Raw genomic sequence first — 6000 nt, 5'->3', positions numbered from 1 at the left:
GAAATTTTTAAAATGCAGATGCCAGAGATGAGTTTGATAAAACAGATGGAGATGCTCTTGGTCGAATTACAGTAAGTGAAATCTGGTTTGATGGCTGCTTTAATGTCTGGGCTTCGGCTTGTTTTAATGCAGCTTGTACATGACGGGGTTTTGTTTTTCCTGTCTGGGCAGGTGAATTAAGCCTTGATAGCTTTTGTTTTGACTGGTCATAAGTTTTAAGACTCTCACTTGACTGCAAATAAAAAATACACAAGTAAAGAATTAAATACATGGCATTAGGTCACATTGAGTGTATTTTAAAATATTCACTGGTAAAAGTTTTAAAACAGCCATTAATTTTTTTTTTTAGATTTGATTTACATTTTTGAAAAGATTACTTTACAGAGCAGTTTTAGATTGATGGCAAATTGAGAGGAAGGTACAGAGTCCTCATATACTTCCTGCCTAGATATGCCTGGTCTCTCCACTGTTGTCAGGAATGGAACTACATTGACATATATTACTCAAAGTCTATAGTTTACATTAGACTTCACTTTTATACATTCCATGGGTTTTGACAAACATATAGTTACATTTGTTTACCATGCATTCACCATCTTATAGTTTAGGCTTCACTACCATAAAAATTCTGTTTTCTCTTTATTCATCCTTCCTAATTCCTGGCAAGCATTGATATTTTTTCTGGCTTTATAGTTTTGTTTTTTCTAGAATGTGATATAATTGGAATCAAACAATATATAGCCTTTTCAGATTAATTCCCTTCATTTAGTAGTATAAATTTAAGATTCCATCATGTTTTTTTTTCATGATTTAGTAACTGTCTCTCTTTTTTTTAATGTACAGAAAAAGATTCCACTACATGAATATACCATAGTTTATTTATTCAGTCACCACAAAAGGACAATTTGGTTGCTTCCAGATTTTGGCAATTATGAATAGAATGTCTGGGTACATAAAAATCCATAAAAACATCTGAGTACACACTTGTGTGTAAACATAAATTTCTGACTGATATATATGTGTATGTGTAATATATATATATCCTCATTGTATGAATATATAGAAAGAAATATAATAAAGTTCATGGTACATTTTTTAAAGGCAACACAGTATGAATTATCCTGGTTGCAAGAACACTGATGTCTCGCTCTGAGATGTTTTTGTGGCATATAATTGATATGAACATTTTTATCTTTTTCTAAATGAAAAGAAAATTACCTGTGGACCAGTATTGAAAACTTACCAAGAAGAATGTAGTAAGGTTCAAGATAATCATAGGTAAGATAAGAGCATTCATGTTTTCTTTATGGACCCTAGCAAGAAATAATGATAAAGACAAGCAATACCATATTGTGTAGTGATAACAGATTATTCAAATCCATACTTATTTAGGTAAATTATGATATTAAGACCTCTCAGAGAGCAATACTTCACTAAATAATTTACTGGCTACTCAGGAGCTTTCTGCATTATTTATGTATAATAATATGAGCATAATTATGTCAGCACAACTAACACACATATGTATAAATAAATGCACCATAAATTATGCAAAATAGATATAATATATATTATATTATATATTAGGGCTTTATATTATATACCAGGGCTTCCTCAGTGGCTCAGAAGATAAAGAGTCTGCCTGCAAAGCAGAAGTTCAGTTCAGTTCAGTTCAGTTCAGTCGCTCAGTCATGTCTGACTCTTTGTGACCCCGTGGACTGCAGCACACCAGGCCTCCCTGTCCATCACCAACTCCCAGAGTTCACTCAGACTCATGTCCATAGAGTCAGTCATGCCATCCAGCCATCTCATCCTCTGTCGGCGCTTCTCCTCCTGCCCCCAATCCCTCCCAGCATCAGAGTCTTTTCCAGTGAGTCAACTCTTTGCATGAGGTGGCCAAAGTACTGGAGTTTCAGTCTTAGCATCATTCCTTCCAAAGAAATCCCAGAGCTGATGTCCTTCAGAATGGACTGGTTGGATCACCTTGCAGTCCAAGGGACTCTCAAGAGTCTTCTCCAACACCACAGTTCAAAAGCATCAATTCTTCAACGCTCAGCTTTCTTCACAGTCCAACTCTCACATCCATATATGACCACTGGAAAAACCATATCCTTGACTAGACGGACCTTAGTCGGCAAAATAATGTCTCTGCTTTTGAATATGCTATCTAGGTTGATCATAACTTTTCTTCCAAGGAGTAAGTGTCTTTTAATTTCATGGCTGCAGTCACCATCTGCAGTGATTTTGGAGTCCCAAAAAATAAAGTCTGAAACTGTTTCCACTGTTTCCCCATCTATTTGCCATGAAGTAATGGGACTGGATGCCATGATCTTCGTCTTCTGAATGTTGAGCTTTAAGCCAACTTTTTCACTCTCCTCTTTCACTTTTATCAAGAGGCTTTTTAATTTCTCTTCACTTTCTGCCATAAGGTTGGTGTCATCTGCATATCTGAGGTTATTGATATTTCTCCTGGCAATCTTGATTCCTGCTTGTGCTTCTTCCAGCCCAGCGTTTCTCATGATGTACTCTGCATATAAGTTAAATAAGCAGAGTGACAATATACATCCTTGACGTACTCCTTTTCCTATTTGGAACCAAGAAATAGAGGAAAACAACAGAATGGGAAAGACTGGAGATCTCCTCAAGAAAATTAGAGATATACCAAGGGAACATTTCATGCAAAGATGGGCTTGATAAAGGACAGAAATGGTATGGACCTAACAGAAGCAGAAGATATTAAGAAGAGGTGGCAAGAATACACAGAAGAACTGTACAAAAAAGATCTTCACAACCCAGATAATCACGATGGTGTGATCACTCACCTAGAGCCAGACATCCTGGAATGTGAAGTCAAGTGGGCCTTAGAAAGCATCACTACGAACAAAGCTAGTAGAGGTGATGGAATTCCAGTTGAGCGATTTCAAATCCTGAAAGATCTCCTTGCAGTCCAAGGGACTCTCAAGAGTCTTCTCCAACACCACAGTTCAAAAGCATCAATTCTTCAACGCTCAGCTTTCTTCACAGTCCAACTCTCACATCCTTATATGACCACTGGAAAAACCAAAGCCTTGACTAGACGGACCTTAGTCGGCAAAGTAATGTCTCTGCTTTTGAATACGCTATCTGGGTTGGTCATAACTTTTCTTCCAAGGAGTAAGCGTCTTTTAATTTCATGGCTGCAGCCACCATCTGCAGTGATTTTGGAGCCCCCAAAAATAAAGTCTGACACTGTTTCCACTGTTTCCCCATCTATTTCCCATGAAGTGATGGGAAGTGGGGCTTAGAAAACATCACTACAAATAAAGCTAGTGGAAGTGATGGAATTCCAGTTGAGCTATTTCAAATCTTGAAAGATGATGCTGTGAAAGGGCTGAACTCAATATGCCAGCAAATTTGGAAAACTCAGCAGTGGCCACAGGACTGGAAAATGTGTTTTCATTCCAATCCCAAAGAAAGGCAATGCCAAAGAATGCTCACACTACTGCACAATTGCACTCATCTCACACTCTAGTAAAGTAATGCTCAAAATTCTCCAAGCCAGATTTCAGCAATACATAAACCGTGAACTTCTAGATGTTCAAGCTGGTTTTAGAAAAGGCAGAGGAACCAAAGATCAACTTGCCAACATCTGCTGGATCATGGAAAAAGCAAGAGAGTTCCAGAAAAACATCTATTTCTGCTTTATTGACTATGCCAAAGCCTTTGACTGTGTGGATCACAATAAACTGTGGAAAATTCTGAAAGAGATGGGCATACCAGACCACCTGACTGGCCTCTTGAGAAACCTGTATGCAGGTCAGGAAGCACCAGTTAGAACTGGACATGGAACAACAGACTGCAAAGCAGAAGACCTGGGTTTAATTGCTGGGTCAGGAAGATCCCTTCGAGAAGGGAATGGCAATCCACTTCAATAGTCTTGCCTGGAGAATTCCGTGGGCAGAGGAGCCTGGTCGCCTACAGTCCATGGGGTCTCAAAGAGTCGGACACGACTGAGCGACACACATACAGACACATGAGCATAATTTAGAGTCACTGGGGTTAACAGCTTAATACTTTAACTATAAGAATAAACTCATTATTAAAGCAAAAAATATTTTTTTGTTTTTAGGTTAAAAAATTTTAATTCACACTTTTAGGATGTTGAAGCCAATGCTTCCATAAAAGCCTGGAAGGGTCAAGGCAAGTGGTGAAGTCTGCATCCCTTTATCACTAGGAAGTGTCCTAGGTGGACTGAGGAGTTCCTAATATAGCATTTTTTTACTCAACAAAGGCAAGCTCGCCTTGTGATTTTTTTTTTTACTTAATTTGCATTTTATTAAAAGCTGCTCTTCAGCCATAGAACTTGAGTAATTCATATAACTAAGCTTTGATTAAACTGCAGACAGTGGAAGTGAGTGGAATTCACCCACTTTCAGTGGGTATAATCAGTAACCATCAGCAATTAGTTTAATCATCTTAGAAATTCTCAATCTCAGTCTAAGTCAGCAGATAATTTCAAATACTAGTTTATCTATTACATTTATGTCCAAACTATGGAAAACTTGGAGCCAGAAAAGAAAAATCTATGTCCCAATCTTATATGCACAGATACCTTAGAAGGGATTCCTCCTCTAGTTTCTGATGAGGTTTTATCTTCTCTTAACCTCACTGATTCTTCTCTGGTAGTCATCTCCAAAGGAAAACTAGTGAGAACCTTTTGAGTAAATACTTTTCATCCCTGAATGTCCCTCCTACTTATTTTCTTTGAGGATAGACTAAGAAAGTTTTAATAAGATTCCTTTTCACAAGGGTTAATACTGCTTAAAAGAAAGTCAAGCCTATTGACAAAATCAGTTGCTTGTGTGTATTCTTCCATGGAAATATTACAGTTTAGTTACATCTTTTCTTAGGAAAAAGAAAGTAATTTTATTCCTTATAAAACTTTTATCATTTGTACTATGACTTGAAATGATTAGATAAAAATTTGTTGTTTCTGTGACAGGAAGTATATCAAAATTTTATTCTTTAGGGTTCTTGTCTTAAACGATCCCAACAATGGTTATAGGTGTTTTGTAATTAATTAATTAAAAGAATAACTTTTAAATATAGAAACTATACTGATGCCAAATATTAATTTTATAGGGGTGTTTAGGACTTAATTTTAATTAATTAATTAACTTATTTTTGTCTGCACAGGGGTATTTTTAGGACTTTAATCTTGCCTTCAAGAGTTTCTGGATTTCTCAATATATTCTAATAAAATATACACATAGAAAGAGTGCACTTGATCTGTTTTTGTTCATCAGTCTAGACTATTAGGTTTATGGCCTTATTCCAGTAATATTGGCATCTGGCCACCACTGCAGTTTATCACATTAGGAAGATTAGGAAAAGGAAATGCCATCATTTCCTTTTTCTAAATAGTATACTAGGGTTAAGATAATATGTAATATTGATACAACAATTTGGTTAGCATTCTGATGACATTCAGCTTTCTTTCCTTGAAAATTGAGATTAAATTATAAAAACATTCTCTCTTCACCCTTTTATATTGCTGTGATTGGTATTATGATTTTCAGTAATTTTCTTTTGAGTTTAAAATTGGGCTTTGGTAGTTTGGTTTATGATCAATAATAAACTGCTAAGGTTAACATTTTCCCTCCTGGATTTTGGTAAAGAAAATCCTAGATTATTTAATTCTATTAAATGAGTATTTTAATTTCATTATTAACAACTGTTTTTTTCTTTACTTACTCATTTGTTTAGCAAATGTCTTGTTGTTCAGTCGCTCAGTCGTGTCCAACTCTTTGCAACCTCATGAACTGCAGCACACCAGGCTTCCCTGTCCTTCACTATATCCTGAAGTTTGCTCAAATTCATGTCCATTGATTCTACAATGCCATCCAAAGATCTCATCCTCTATCACTCCCTTCTTCTCCTGCCCTCAATCTTTCCCAGCATCAGGGTGTTTTCCAATGAGTCAGCTCTTTGCATCAGGTGGCCAAAGTATTGGAGCTTCAC

This window comes from Oryx dammah, unplaced genomic scaffold (genome assembly GCF_014754425.2).
Source record: "Oryx dammah isolate SB20612 unplaced genomic scaffold, SCBI_Odam_1.1 HiC_scaffold_3, whole genome shotgun sequence".
NCBI lineage: Eukaryota > Metazoa > Chordata > Mammalia > Artiodactyla > Bovidae > Oryx > Oryx dammah.
Note: the sequence above shows the minus strand (reverse complement) of the source record.